Source organism: Lepisma saccharinum, chromosome 4, assembly GCF_977018435.1.
Source record: "Lepisma saccharinum chromosome 4, izLepSacc3.1, whole genome shotgun sequence".
NCBI lineage: Eukaryota > Metazoa > Arthropoda > Insecta > Zygentoma > Lepismatidae > Lepisma > Lepisma saccharinum.
In genome coordinates, this window is record NC_139232.1 from 64,173,393 (window position 1) to 64,189,413 (window position 16,021).

Here is a 16,021-nt window from a genome sequence, read left to right on the forward strand (position 1 = left end):
GGGTTCTCTTTCCATCGGATGTATTTCGCGCTACGTAATATTGAAAGAAAAATCTAAATTGAAAACAAAGAAACTATATATAATTGAGATAGAGTAGCGAAATGCACATTGTAACTTTGTTTCAGTTGGAGCATTTACTGCGCTTCAATATCTCGGCGAACATTAGTTCCTCCATGCACCGAAAGCAAGTTTATATCGCGGTATAAATTGGGAGAAAATGAACTTATCTCCTTGGTAATAGCTCTAGGGTATGCTTAAATAGAGGAAGAAGCTGCAGCAAGGATCTGGTCGATATTAAATTCTACAGGATCCTTCTTCTCCATTAAATTGCAATAATGATATTCGTCAGAGACAATTTCGGGTTATTGATGAAAATCGTCTTTCTGATTCGAATATATCACCGAGGAATTTAATGAGCGTAGAAAAGGCGACCATAACTTCCTTTGATTGGCGATGTTATGCGGCATATTAACGAATGTAGTGCGTCGTACCGTTGGTCTTGTGGAGTCCGAGGATAGACCAGTAAAGGTCTCTCTCGCACTTACTCATATAATTACAATTTTTTGACATACGGAGGCATTTGATGCTTCCATTCAGTTTATTTTACTTTTCTGCCCCTTTGTACAATCGTGAAGATGAGGATGAATGTTGGTAAGAATGAATGAATGGTGGATGAAGGGAGAATCACAAACATAACAAGATTATACTGGCTATGAGTCCAGACGCCAGAGCCTCGCTAGTCTGCCAAATACAGTCCAGGACGTATTAATAGTTAAAGCAAGTCTAATTATTTTCTTAAATACAGATTCAGTTTTAATCCTAACTGACCTTTTGGTTGAGGTCTTTCATTAAATAAATATTTATATATAAATAATTTCCAACTTTACCTAAGTAGGAACTGTATAAATAAAGGCTAAGAAAAACGAAGGAAGGTCGTGAAAATGGCAAGAATTTTGAATTTGTTATTTTGGTAGTGCACTCAATACTTGAAATCCTAAAATGCATCAAATGTTTATTTAAATTTGCTCCTTAAGGGTATTTCACTATGATTACATTGTAATAATACAGGGTGCGGCAGAACCAACTAAGCAGTTTTAAGGAGAAATAAAAAGTAAATCTGGATATATAGAGGAAAAATGTATTTGTTTTCTAAATTAGTACAACATACCATTTTACATTCATTTAGTTTTGAAAATAATGTCCTCAAGATGGCGGCCGTCAGCATCAATACGTTGTTGTAGACGATCCCTGAAGTTTCGAGCAGCTCTTGCACACATATCGCGGGGTATGGCATTCACTTCGTCAATAATCGCTCTTTTAACTCTGGTAGGGTGTGAGGGCGGCTTTTGAAAACCTTTTCCTTCAGATATCCCCAAAGAAAGTAGTCACAAATGTTCAAATCTGCTGACCGCGCAGGCCATCGGACATCACCCCTCAAAGAGACGAGGCGTCCCGGAAACATTTCTCTCAAAACATCAAGTGAAATTCGAGCTGTGTGAGCAGTAACTCCATCCTGTTGGAACCACAAGTCCCCCAATCCATGTTCTTCAACAATCTCGTCCATTCTGGGTTGCAGAAAATTTTGCAACATTGAAACATAACGTGTGGAATTCACTGTCACTGTCACTCCTTCCTCCTCAAAAAAGTAAGGGCCTACCACGCCAAATTGTGATATGGCACACCACACTGTCACTTTAGGAGAATGTTGCGGTCTTTCATGAATAATGCGGGGGTTATGTTCAGCCCAGTAGCGAAAGTTTTGTTTATTCACGCACCCACAAAGATGAAAATGTGCCTCGTCACTACTGAAGAAAGCTGCATTCGGAGGGATCTGAGCAAGCATTTGCTGACACAGATTTTTACGGTTGGCGTAGTCTGCTGGGCGTAATTCTTGAGCAATCATTATTTTGAATGGATGGAACTTCAAATCGCAGTGCAGAATCCTTCTCAAACTGCGGTCTGAAATCCCCAATGCAACAGAATGTCGTTGAGTAGAAAGTTGTTGCGATTGTTGAACTGCTGTTCTCACCCGCTGCACATTTTCTGGCGTTCTGATGGATCTGCGTCGGCCATGTGTATCTCTTCTTAGTGTGCTACAAGTTTCCTCCAACTGCCGAACCCACGACCGAATTGTGTTTGCATTAGGAACGGCATTGTTGCGTGGAATGTTGAACTGGCGCCGAAAAGCTCGTTGTGTAGCGATCACAGATCTGTTGTTTTCATAATACGCGCGAACGGCAAAACCACGATGTGCACCGGTCCAGACCATCTTAGCTACTGAAATGGGGTCAACGCCTGAACAAAGGCAGACCACGTGCAACTGCCTACCCCCACCACAGCTCCCGCGGTAATCGATAGAAACTGCTTAGTCGGTTCTGCCGCACCCTGTATTATTATTGTAATCGAGAAGTTTTGTATTTTAGAGAATTCCAAGTATGAATAAAAACTATAAAAGAATATTCACTTTTTAGCTGTGAAACTTGTTTAATTTTTAAATCTGTTTATTTAATAACTGACAAATTGTCCCATTTAAGAACTGGAGGGAGGGAGAGAGAAAAATGCGGTGATGTGGTGACTGCCCCTCAGAAGAACAGAGTCCGATTTGGCGGGGGTCGTTGATTTCAGGTGGGAGTTTTTCCAGCTGTGTCTCTGCAGGGAAGAGGGTGGGGTTGCTGGGTTAACCTCCATACTCTGCCTTTGAAAAAGACGGGAAAGGAGGGGAGAAAGCAAATGAGCATGTGTGTCTAACATTATGTACGTGTGTATTAAAGGAGGTGGAATGGTCCTACGCGTATTCACACAGGTTAATGGAAACGATTCATTACATTGAGAAACTAATGAATATGAGAAGCCCTTGATTCAGTTTGTAATAAGAAATAGAATAAAAGGCGTGTTCTTCTCAAAAAATATTCACCAGGAATCTGGAAACCATTGAATAGCAAACTAAATCAAATACGTTAGGTTCTTATTCATCACAGAATTTCTTCGCACGGGGAACAATTTGTGATGGTCATTTCCTTGTCAAATCATGGTCCGAACAAATGAAGCAAGTAGCATTCTAGACTGTAAGGTAACTTAGGATGAATCGGGTCACTTTTGAAATTCTCCCTCCCAACTCAAAACCAAACAAACTGAAGGAAATGTTTTGATCTGGCAGTGAAGTTTGGAACTTCTTAGTATCTGTTGAACGTAGAAGCTACCAAGTAGTAGTGTATCTGGAGCTGCCAAAAACTACAAATAATACTCGTGTTACACGTCAGTAGACGAGGAAAAGCGTGTTTTAAAAATGCCTCCGTTGCGTTGTACTGAACTACATGAGATATTTTAAAGACCATTTGTGCATAACATGGTATTTAGTTTTCGTAGAAGAGATTATAAGATTTACCGCCATCTTTGTCGTTGATACAATGTATCCAACTGATGAACAGAAAAGTGTTACACTTTTGGGCGAACAGGGTCACCAAAATCGGGTTAATAGGGTCAACACATGATATGGCCATTTGCCCTGAAAGAGGCTTCTAAATTAATTTGTCTCTTACAGATGGGAAAATACAAGGTGATCCAAAAAGGCCGCCCCTTTTCAATTGGTGAGCATAACTTTATTTAGGCGAATAATTGCAAGCTACAAGGACAGAAGTGTTGCACAGACATGGGAGTTTGATACAAGATATGTCAATCAGGTTGTGAATGTCACATCACATCACGTCTCACTTAAGTTTTGAGTATAACATCACTCAGGTGAGCACCACCGTTGTTGGAGCACTCATGAAGCCGAGCCACGAAGCTACGCCGCAATGTATTCTCCAGCATAGCAACCGGAATAGCAGCGATTTCACGGCGGATGTTCGCCTCCAGTTCCTGGATCGTTCCTGGGCGGGTTTCGTAGACCCGGGACTTCAGGTATCCCCACAAGAAAAAATCAGCTGCCGTCAGATCCGGCGAACGTGCCGGCCAAGCCACGTCGCCATATCGGGAGATGAGGTGGCCGGGAAAAAGGTCGCACAATTTGGCAATGGACACACGGGCTGTGTGTGCCGTTGCACCGTCCTGTTGGAACCATGTGATCAGAGGAAGGCGTTGAAGTGCCGGAACGAGAAAGTCTTGGAGCATGGTCACATAACGCTCTGAATTGACAGTACACGTGGCACCAGTGGCATCGCGAAAGAAGTATGGTCCGATGATTCCTGATGTACTGATCCCACACCACACAGTTAACTTGGGACTGTGCAACTCACGCTGATGCAATCGCCGCGGGTTTTCTGTACCCCAGAAACGGCAATTCTGTTTGTTGACCGACCCCGATAGCAAAAAGTGTGCCTCGTCAGACATCAGAAGGTTGTCGACAATGCGTGCATCTTGTGCCCACATGTCGAGAAACGTGTCAGAAAACTGAACACGTGCCACTTTGTCGGCTGCGGTCATTGCTTATACGCTCGTGTATGTAAATCCAAGTGTAAAATGCGATGTAAACTGCCATACGTCATATGCAATGCTTGCGATCTGCGGCGCACTGATCTTCGTGGACTTCTTTGGATGTCATCCCGCACACGGTTGATGTGTTCCTGTGTCCTTACAGCTCGGGGTCGTCCAGGAGACGACCTGTGTCGTACTGAACCCTCTTCGTGCCATTGCGCTACCCAGCGCCGTATGGTGTGTTTGTCCGGTGCGTCTCTACGCTGGCCTAGTCGGCGGAAAGCTCGTTGGGTTGCAACAATGGACTTGCTTTTTATAAACAGCTTTACCGCGCGAACACGGTCTTGCACATTCCACTTCTCCATCGCAACTGATTCTCCCAGTATTCGAGAAAAAAGCTTCACTGCTGCCAGCGCGCGCCGGCCAGTGTTGGCTTTGCAGTAGCCAACTGAAAAGGGGCGGCATTTTTGGATCACATTGTATCTAAGGAAATCGTCAACTTCGTGGAATGAGAAGGACACGCAGAAAGCGATTAAGGCATTTAGGGAAGGTAGGAACCAACAATATGCCGCAGAACTGTCACGTGCCAGTTTCGATGACACAATGAATGTTGCAAGGAGGAATGGTTTCTCGGAATCGACAAGAGATGGCAGCACGGTATGTAAAGAGGAGTGAAGAAAATTATAAAAAACTTAAAGCGGAGAAGAGGGATGATATATATTATAGTAAATTGAGAAATATATAAAAGAAGAGTTCAAATACTATAATAGAAGTAAATAGAATGATGTATGTAGTAATTTAAAAGAATTAAGAATAAGGCCGCATACGAAACGTTTAGGAAAGTTATTAAACGAGCAAATGAATTCAGAAATGTATCTCAATTTCTTTTTGATTCTCTGACGAGGAGAACATCGTCAGCTTTTGCATTTGTCCGTTTCCCCGGTGGCGCTGTGTCAAATTAGACGCCCCGAAGCACTTTTCGGTTGCGCTTTTTATTAGTCGCACTGGGCCATTGGCAGCGCTCGTTATTAGCGATCCTGGTTATTCCCCTTTGGTCGTCAAATAGGAGGTGGCGCTATTGTCAGTTTAGTCGACCCTACTCTTTCTACAAGTATAGCTTGTATTGTTTGACAAAGAAGCGGGGGGAAAGCGAGCACATAAATAAGATTACGCTTTAATAAAAGAAGAAGAAATTCAAAGAAAAAGAAGAAGAAGCCATTTCCATATTAAAAGAAGAAGAAGCCGTTTTCATAATAAAAGAAGAAGAAGCTTTTTCCATATTAAAAGAAGAAGAATCCTTTTAGAAGAAGAAGCCTTTTAAAAGAAGAAGAAGCTTTTTAAAAGAAGAAGAAACCTTTTAAAAGAAGAAGCCGTTTCCATAAGAAAAGAAGAAGCTTTTTCCATATTAAAAGAAGAAGAAGCCTTTTAAAAGAAGAAGAAGCCATTTAAAAGAAGAAGAAGCCTTTTCGATTATACATATACATATATTTTCTCTGTATTTTGTTAAGTTCTCAGAATATAGATCCGCATTTTACTATATCCTCTTGGCTATAAAACGCTTTCTTATTTGGAATTCTCAAATAAAGAACCTATCCCCCTGAGATTAAGATATCTGTAGCCGTGGTAAATAACAGTTAAGTACGTACCCACAAGGGGCGTAGCATTAGTGGCGACCAACGTTGCGGCTAGCAGAATTGTGAATAAGAAAGCAAAGAGAGAGAAAGCCAAAATGGAGGAAGAAAATAAAATTGAAGGCGAGAACAGAGAAACTATAATGGAGGAAATGGAAGACAGAAAGGAAATATTAAACTGCTGTGGAAAAGAGGGAAATAAGGAAGAAACTATCCTATGCAGCTCGTGCAAAGAAATGAAACATTGGCTATGTGAGAAGATAAGAAGAGAAAAATACATAGGAATAAGTGAAAGAGGAGATTACGTATGCAAAAATTGCAAGGAAGAAAGGATAAATGAAAAGGAAGAGAAGAAAAGGGAAAAGGATGAAGAGAAAACGAAGGAAAAACCAAAGAAGACAGAAGAGGTGAACATGATAGAAATGTTCCAGAAGTTATCGATGCAGATAGAAGAAAGTAATAAAAAGAATAGCAGAGAAGCAAAAGAAAATAGCAGAAGATTAGAAAGAGAATTAAAAACACAGATGGAAGAGAATAACAGAGAAGCAAAAGATAATAATAGAAGACTCGAAGAAAAGATAGATGAAAGTAGGAGAGAATTAAAAGAAAAGTTAGAGGAAAGTAATGAAAAGATGGAAGAAAGGCTCGAGGAAAACAGTAGGAAATTGGAAGCCTCGAGATCCGAAACCCATGAGATGTTCTTGAGATTGAATGAAATGTGTGAAGGAAATAGAAAGTCGTTGAAAAGAAAGATAGAAGAAACAACGTCGTTAATCGAAAGTATAAGTTTAGATACAAATAGAAGAATAGAAGAGGAGGTTTCGAATCTCAGAGAGGAAAATAAACAAAGAAACGAAAATTTGGAGAGAAAGCTGGTTGAAAGTAAATCTCAAATAGAATTAACCGTTTCAAGAATAGAAGAAAACGAAAACAATATAGAATTAGCCGTTTCAAGAACAGAAGAAAATGACAGCAAGACAGAAGTAGATGTTTCCAGAATAGAAGAAAACGAGGACAAGATAGAAGAAGCGAAGGTCCTTATAGAAGATAGAAGTTGGAAGATGAAAGAGGAAAGTTCCAATGACGAGCAGGACAGCAAGATAGAAGAAGAAGTTATAAAATTAAGCGAAGTAAACAAAGAAGAGACAGAGAAGAAAATAGAAGAAGAAAAAGAGGAAAGTTCCAATGACAAGCATGACAGCAAGATAGAAGAAGAAGTTATAAAGTTAAGCGAAGTAAACAAAGAAGAGGAAGATAAGAAAATAGAAGAAGATGAAAGAGGAATAGAAAGTGAGGAAAAATTTAGTTGTCAATGTAACGATGAAGAAATCCATGTCAAAATGAAGATAAAAGAAGAAAGTTCTAATGACGAGCATGACGGCAAGATAGAAGAAGTAGATATAAAGTTAAGAGAAGAAACCACTCAGGAACTTAAAGAGGTCAAAGAAGAGGAAGATAAGAAAATAGAAGAAGATGAAAGAGGAATAGCAAGGGATGAAAAATGTAGTTGTGAATGTAATGATGAAGAGATCAATGTCGAAATGAAGATGATAGAAGAAAGTTCCAGTGACGAGTCTCTGACGGAGGAAGAAAATAAGCATAAGCCGAGCAGAAGATGTAAACAAAGAGGAAAGAGAAGTAAAATGAGATTTAGATATATTCACGTAAAGACATGGAAGAAGAGGAAGAGAAAGAAACTAAAAATAGAAAGGAACCTGAAGAAAGTTAAGAATACGCTAAAATGAGTCGACATAGATCAAATGGATTCTGATGCTACTTCGCCAAAGGGAAGGAAGAAGAAGACGAGACGGAAAAGACAAGGAGAGCATGCATTTGATGAAGATGTAGAACATAAGAAGAAGACTTGGCAGAAACCAGATTGGAAGAAGAGAGATATGAAAGTAATTTCTTTACTGGAAGAAAGTTGGAAGAGGAGGAAGAAGAATCTTGAGAAGAATAGAAAAGAAAATAGAAGGAAGAGAAGAAAAGAAGAGGAAGGAAAAGAGAAACAAGATAATAACAAGCAACGAGTATCTGAAAGAATCGGAAGAAACAAATATGACTGAATAGTGCAAAGGAAGGAGATGTTATGACTTATTTAGACTGGCAAGCAGACGTTTCTAGGATTAAAAAAGTTCTCTGAAAAAGTTCCAGTTTCTCCAGAAGAAAAATTCGTGGAATTATTAGTTTGGGGCAAATAATAATGATCTATTTGAAGGAAGAAAAATTTTAATTCTTTGATGTTTAGTTCCTGTAAAAAGATATATGTATATATATGATAGTCATCGTTGGAGGAAAATATATTCTGCAAGTGATATCTTAAAAAAGAATAATGACTGCTAATTTATGTCACCACCCCCATTGAACAATGAGACTGATAGTGAAAGATCAAACCTGTAAAAGAAGAGATGCCAAAGAAAGTAATATGGAAAATGGATGTAAACTTTTCAATATACGAACAGAAGAGAAAGAAGATAGAACAGTTAAGCACAGAAGGAAGTTAATTACGAAGAAAATTCTCAGGAAAAAGGATAAGATAATATGAAAGAAGATCGAATAGTATCAGTAAAATGAATTCTTTGCAAGCTTAGACGACTAAAGGTCATCGTGTATTTAGAAAAGTGTAAAACAAATGGGTTGTAATCCCAAAAGTTAAAGAAGAATCGGTTGTATTCCGAGAAAAGGGTTGTAATCCCAGAAAATAAATATATCTAGATACATGCTGATATGAAATTAAGGCTGATGTGAAGAATTAGTGTAGCTGATAAAAACACTTAGATGGTCAACTTAGAGAAGAGAGAGAGAGTTCTTTGAAACGGAAAAATCTGAGCTAACTGATAATCTGTAGAGAGGTTGCTGAAAGAAGAAAAGAGTGAAACGAAAATTACTATTTTGGCATGACATTGTCAGGTAAAGACTATCTTGGAGAAATTAGACGAGCAGACTTGCAGGAGATGAACTATTGAAGAATTATATTCTGTATCTAAAAATAACTTAAGAGGTCACGAATATTTCCGGAACGGTGATAAGATATCTAGAAACGAAAATAGAAAGAAGAGATAAATCGAGAGATGAGGAAAAATGCTGCCTGCCAGGAGATATAATTTCACAGTGAAAGTGAAAAGCAATGTAAGCTGTAGAAATGAGAACCAATGAGAAAAGTCAAACGAGATGTAGAGAAAGTGGAAAAATTTATCTATTTACAAATGAACTTTCCAATATATAAATTTTTCATCCTCAAGGAGGGGGATATTGTGTCACGTGCCAGTTTCGATGACACAATGAATGTTGCAAGGAGGAATGGTTTCTCGGAATCGACAAGAGATGGCAGCACGGTATGTAAAGAGGAGTGAAGAAAATTATAAAAAACTTAAAGCGGAGAAGAGGGATGATATATATTATAGTAAATTGAGAAATATATAAAAGAAGAGTTCAAATACTATAATAGAAGTAAATAGAATGATGTATGTAGTAATTTAAAAGAATTAAGAATAAGGCCGCATACGAAACGTTTAGGAAAGTTATTAAACGAGCAAATGAATTCAGAAATGTATCTCAATTTCTTTTTGATTCTCTGACGAGGAGAACATCGTCAGCTTTTGCATTTGTCCGTTTCCCCGGTGGCGCTGTGTCAAATTAGACGCCCCGAAGCACTTTTCGGTTGCGCTTTTTATTAGTCGCACTGGGCCATTGGCAGCGCTCGTTATTAGCGATCCTGGTTATTCCCCTTTGGTCGTCAAATAGGAGGTGGCGCTATTGTCAGTTTAGTCGACCCTACTCTTTCTACAAGTATAGCTTGTATTGTTTGACAAAGAAGCGGGGGGAAAGCGAGCACATAAATAAGATTACGCTTTAATAAAAGAAGAAGAAATTCAAAGAAAAAGAAGAAGAAGCCATTTCCATATTAAAAGAAGAAGAAGCCGTTTTCATAATAAAAGAAGAAGAAGCTTTTTCCATATTAAAAGAAGAAGAATCCTTTTAGAAGAAGAAGCCTTTTAAAAGAAGAAGAAGCTTTTTAAAAGAAGAAGAAACCTTTTAAAAGAAGAAGCCGTTTCCATAAGAAAAGAAGAAGCTTTTTCCATATTAAAAGAAGAAGAAGCCTTTTAAAAGAAGAAGAAGCCATTTAAAAGAAGAAGAAGCCTTTTCGATTATACATATACATATATTTTCTCTGTATTTTGTTAAGTTCTCAGAATATAGATCCGCATTTTACTATATCCTCTTGGCTATAAAACGCTTTCTTATTTGGAATTCTCAAATAAAGAACCTATCCCCCTGAGATTAAGATATCTGTAGCCGTTGTAAATAACAGTTAAGTACGTACCCACAAGGGGCGTAGCAGAACTCTTCGGCGTTCGTTCTTTCTATCTCCAAAGAAGAATACAGAGTGGACGGAAAAATTTCTAATTTGAACGTGGAGCAGAAGGATGAGCTAGTATCGCAGTTACTCAAATTATGTTCGTGTGGTTTTTCGGTCGACCCCAGTGATGTGAGAAATGTTGCGTTCGAATTTGTTAAGTCGCTCGCTAGCTCTCATCATCATCATTATGTTCAGAGTCGGAAAACGTCAGTGATGAAGTAAACAATACTTTTTGTGGGCCCTGTTATGTGAAGTACTAATACAACAACCCTGTTTCTGTGAAATTCTTTGATTTGGTAGTGGCAAGAAAATCTAAAGATGGTTATCACAGGAAATGTGTGAATGCACAAGGGAGAATAAAGTTTATTTATGTAAAATGTGGGAACAAAAGATAAGGCCCTACACTCTGAACATAAGGTTTGTAATAGAAATTAAAGTACAGAGCCTTGAATAACGTAGTGTGGAAAACGGCACGGTTCTGCGCTCTCTGGCTGGTTCCACTCGAAAATGATACCGCTAGAGGCGCTGGTGTTGGACCCGGTGTTTGGTATTCGCCTGCTTATAATGGAAGTAAATGGGAGTTTTCGCTGCAACGTCCGATTCTTTTACATGAAGCATTTCTACGAATGTGATAATTGATATGATATTTGGTACAGTGGTCGCGAAGATATTAACGAACATTCTAGACAGTCGACCACGTCCTGTTATCGTCATACTTACGTTAATAATACGGGAGAAAAATACGCGTGGAATGCTCTTGGCAACTAAAATTTTGTGTATGTTCCATTATTATTATTATCATCATCATCATTTCTTTTAAAGATATACACACTCAAGCATTTGTATTTTTTATACTTACTGTCTCTTTTCTTCCGCTTTAAACTAATCGCGGCGATTATGATAATGATGATTGCATGAAACGACAAGGGGATCCCCAAAAAACTTTCTTAGTGCCATCGACATGAGTGTAAGGAAACTTTCAAACCAATGGGACAAGCGACACGGGATGTTCACACTGTCACACTAGTGACACACACTTCCAGACTTTAAAACAGCATTCATTGCACATGAGGGTCCAAACAGCAAACGACACGTTCATATGGCGTATTCGCGTGCTACTTGTTACTTCGGTGGGAAAGCTCCTTAAAGGAAGGGTGCTCAGACCGAAGCGACACGCTACAGGGGGAGTTCCCAACTAAGTGACAAGCGACATGGTGCCTTCAGTCTATTGGCAAGCGTTCACTACTAATTGTGCGAACAACAGATAGGCGACACGACAAACCGCACAATACAACAAATAATTTAGGCGACACGATAAGACACACGTGTCGCTTTGTCGCTTGTACGTCGCTCAAACTGGGCCATTTCCTCAATAGTTTGTAACATGTTGCCGTGGTTTGTTGTTCGCGCATGCGCGACGCAATGAGTGTCTTGATTTAGGGACATTGCGCACCAAAGCGACAAGCGGCACGCGACACTTATCGCTTGAGGATTTCACCAAACGAATGCTGATCTGTGCTTCCCGTCATGCCGCTACGATGTGAAATGTTGCTCTTGAATGGCTCGTTTCCAAGCAACATGTGTCGCTTCGGTATGAAAGTTGCCTTGGACCGAAGGACCCGTGTCGCTTTGGTGTGAAATCCTCGTATCGTTTGTCGCGGGTCGCTTTGGTGTAAAATCTCCTTGAGGAAACTGTGCAGTCAGAGCTTGTGTCCCTACGGTTCGAAAGGCTGGATTGATTACAGACTGCTCGCTTCCAAGCGACACTTGTGGTTTGTCGCCTCGGTATGAAATATCTCTCAGGATACTATTTATAATCTAATAACATAGAAAAATAAAACTCTAGTACACAATCCAACACCTGACGTCCGGAATCACTTTGCGATGTTTCTTCTTGTGTTACGCATGCTATTTATTTATTAATTTTATTTTTCTTTCCAAATTAATGTCATTTCGTGATTGCAAATCACTCCACAAATATAACTGTATCCATCAATTCACTTACCGCCTTTCTAGACAAACAAATCTACACAATATATTCCAAAAACTAACTAAGCCGCATTACTTTCATAACAAAATTAGCACCTGGTCCGATCGCACTGCCATCTATGTTTGTCATCCGTCTAGGGAACTAGTTTCTTGGGTCGTTTACCACACTACGTTATTCAAGGCGTTGAATTAAAGACTAATAATACATATTTCAACGTCAGGTAACTAACTGACCAGATTCACCCGAACTCTTAAGGGCGAATAGGGTCATGCAGAGTTGAAGTTTAAATGTTACGGGCAAAATAATAAGAGAAGTTAACAAATTATTAATTACCCTACTGGAAATTATAGTTAAAGGATTTGCTTTATTACCATATTCCCGATAATTTTAAATTTTAATGAAACTGTAGGAAATATTTGCATTGTTTGATTTTTTGACCCGACTCTCCCTAAGTTACCCTAGTAGTAGTACAATTAAAATTCTTCCGAGCACATAGAAAGAATGGAAGATCGTGGTCTACCAAAAAGAAGGATAATAGTACGGCTGCTCCACAGATCTAGGGATGCAGGTGCAGCTGGAATCTTGCAAGGAAAAGAACACAGAAAACAGAATTTCGGTCTTTACACCTACAAAAAAACCTGACACACTGAAAGTTAATTTTGATAAGACCACATTTTTTCCCCTTTTTTTTAATGTTTGAGAGCAAGAGTTGACAGAAGTTGAGAATAAGAAGTAAATGTGAAGATAGACTGTGTTCATACAGATTGTGTGTTGCCAATGAAATTGTTGTTTATGGAGTTTTGTAGCAAGTAATGTTAATAAATAATACTGAAGCTACAGTTTTTGCCTAAATAACTGTTACTACACGGCGAAAAGTAACAGATCCACACAAATATCATTTGACGATACCGAGAAAGAACGAAAAGCAATGGGAAAACAACAGAAGACGAAAGAGTGGCTGCGTCTAATGGAGCAAGCGAAAACCCACAAATTGCTGGATGGTGAGGTTAAGGAATTACAACATTATAATGTCAATCATACTAAAATTTCGTACGAATTATTGTAACAGCAACTTCTAAAGGACACTGAAGAGCTGATGGGGAAAAAAAAATCGCCATACCTACATATAGCATAAACAGCATCTCCAGGAGAATCCGTTTTTCGCCGGACGAAAAAAAGGGGGGTGAAAAGCAACGAACATGCTTGGCAAACCACGCTGTTGATGATGAAAAAAATATTCCAAGCATCATGAAGCAGCACAGGGACCGCAACGGTTCAACGATGCGGACGCAATCTGAGTTATGATCTACGCGTTCTGACTTTCATTACTAATAATGTGGAGTCATCACCATGACCTACTTCCAAATGGCCCGGCAAGGAAGCCTCTTCTCCCTCGTGGCATTTACCAACTTCAAAATCCCTATAATGTGCCTACTCTGTATTGCCATCATAAAATAACAGTTGCCTCAGATGGAAAGAAAACCGATGTGTGTATGCAATTCACCACGACACGACAGGAAAAAGGGTAAAAGTCATCATCGATTTCACCTTACCACAAAACTTTGCTGTCATAACACAACAGCACAATAAAAAATTAGCATATTTCAGCGAACAGAATTTGGCGCCCTTGCTACGAACTCCACTTTAGCATACAAGGCGTTACCCTGCTCCAATTTTACACTTTTATTTCATATTTGGCGTGCACCACTCACTTAGACCAACCAAGGACCGAACTCTCTGGCGAACAGGTTAGCACAGCAAATATGCATTTGGAATTGCTTTTCTGTGTTCTGTGCTTCTGTTAGAATGCATTACTATACTAAGTACAGTTATTAGGGCATGCAGCGAATGCTTAATAAAACTGTTTCTATTCAAGTGGCAGCGATAGCTCAGTCGTTGAGGCGTCTGACTACCATGCGAGAGACCCGGATTCGATCCCCGGCGGGGAGAACCGTGATTTTTTCCACCTGCTCAAGCGGCTCCGGCGCCCACCCAGCGTCATATAAAGTGGGTACCTGGAGGAAACTCCGGGGAGTAAAGGTGGCCAGGGGCGTGGTGCTAATCACATCACATCACCCCCACCTTACTCCACTTACGCCTTCATGACGTGGTGCAAATCACAGGGGAGCGAGCACTTTACCTTTTCTTTACCTATTCAACTGGCATTATTAATCAAAATTGAGAATATCGTTATCCATAAATACCTCATTAAAACGCTAAACACACATTTTTTTAGCTCATTCGATACTCCAAACGCCCTTCTGAACCAGCACCTTGTATATTTTGTCATCATCATGAACAAATCGTACACTGTTCCTGTTTTTAGGCAATAAGAAAAAACTTGATGCAACTCGAAGAAACAAGCGAACTAAGTGAGCCAGACATTTTCAGATCTATTTCCTTGTAAACTGATAATGTTAATTTGATAGAAGCCGAATATTTTCAAAGGAGGTCGCAACGTTTACTCTTTACCAGCTTGTACTCTCGCTTTGCTCTTCGTTGCTGTCCTTACTCCGGGTTCCGAGACAACTTACTACGCCTTGTTTATTTTTACCATATGCATGTTTTATTTGTTTGTTATTTTTCACATAAAAGTGTCTTGATTTATTTGTTTTAATATTGTTGTTTGTGTTGACATTAAATTTATAATTTTTGGCTGTATACTGATTACATGCAATATCGGAAGCGAAGTCATTTTCGGTTTCTAGACATTTGTAAAACTATCCAGTCTGGCACAGATATATCTGTTGTTAAATGAGTTGTCACGACAACTGTACGTGAAAAGACTGAATGTAAGTTGAGTTGCGTGAGACGATGTGAAAGTTTTTAAAATACACGGTTTTAAAAGAAAAGAAGAAGCTTATTGTAATGTGATTGCGTTAGTGACTACAGTGGCATTATTTTGCAGTGAATGTTTAAAGTAATATGATTTTATTAAACTTTGTACAATGACAAGCTAGTTATTTTTTTCTAACTGCACGTCCTGAGAATGCTCAGTGTAGCAATAACAAAGTAGTCGCATAAGTTTGCCGGACACGGAGATTGGGCAAATACCGTGACGTAGTAATCCTGAGGATTGCCCCAAAAGGGAACGTCACAAACTGTCCCATTGCCCACCCTCTTTGCTCCCCATACTATATCCCAGGAATCTGTAGAGCAAGATAACGAAAACAAGTCATCTGCGCAAGTAGTCTCTCGAGGAGGTTCAACCAGTAAACGAGTGAGGGGGGGGGGAAGGGATTGCAAGCAGCTGCAGCTTACCAGCCGTCTGCGGCAGCGCGCACTGCTTTGTTCCACCCACTCGAGTTTGTGTGGGCTTAGCGGAATTGGATCCAACCACTGGGAAATGGTCCTCCAACGAAAACGTTAGCCACAATGCTATCCGGAGTCCCACGTGATCTTCTACGTTCATACAGACATTTAATAAATTATAAGTTGCACGGTGAAATGGAAATCCTGCATTAAATTCAGAAAACTTTACTGCTAAAACTAAAATCTGTTCTAGATGATATCAAATCTAAATTATTTTCGAAGAAGTCACGTGATCAATGCAGGACGGATTGATTGAAGTACATCCACCTATTCAGCCCACACTGTTCAGTGAACACAAGCGTGAAATGTCATTCC

General features: G+C 39.5%; 1 protein-coding gene across 3 annotated transcripts in view; it reads right to left on the bottom strand.

The window, feature by feature from the left end:
- LOC145986526 (transmembrane protein 47) overlaps window positions 1-16,021 on the bottom strand; it is a 276,873-nt gene that overhangs the window by 122,778 nt on the left and 138,074 nt on the right. The gene's annotated exons all lie outside the window — the stretch shown is intronic.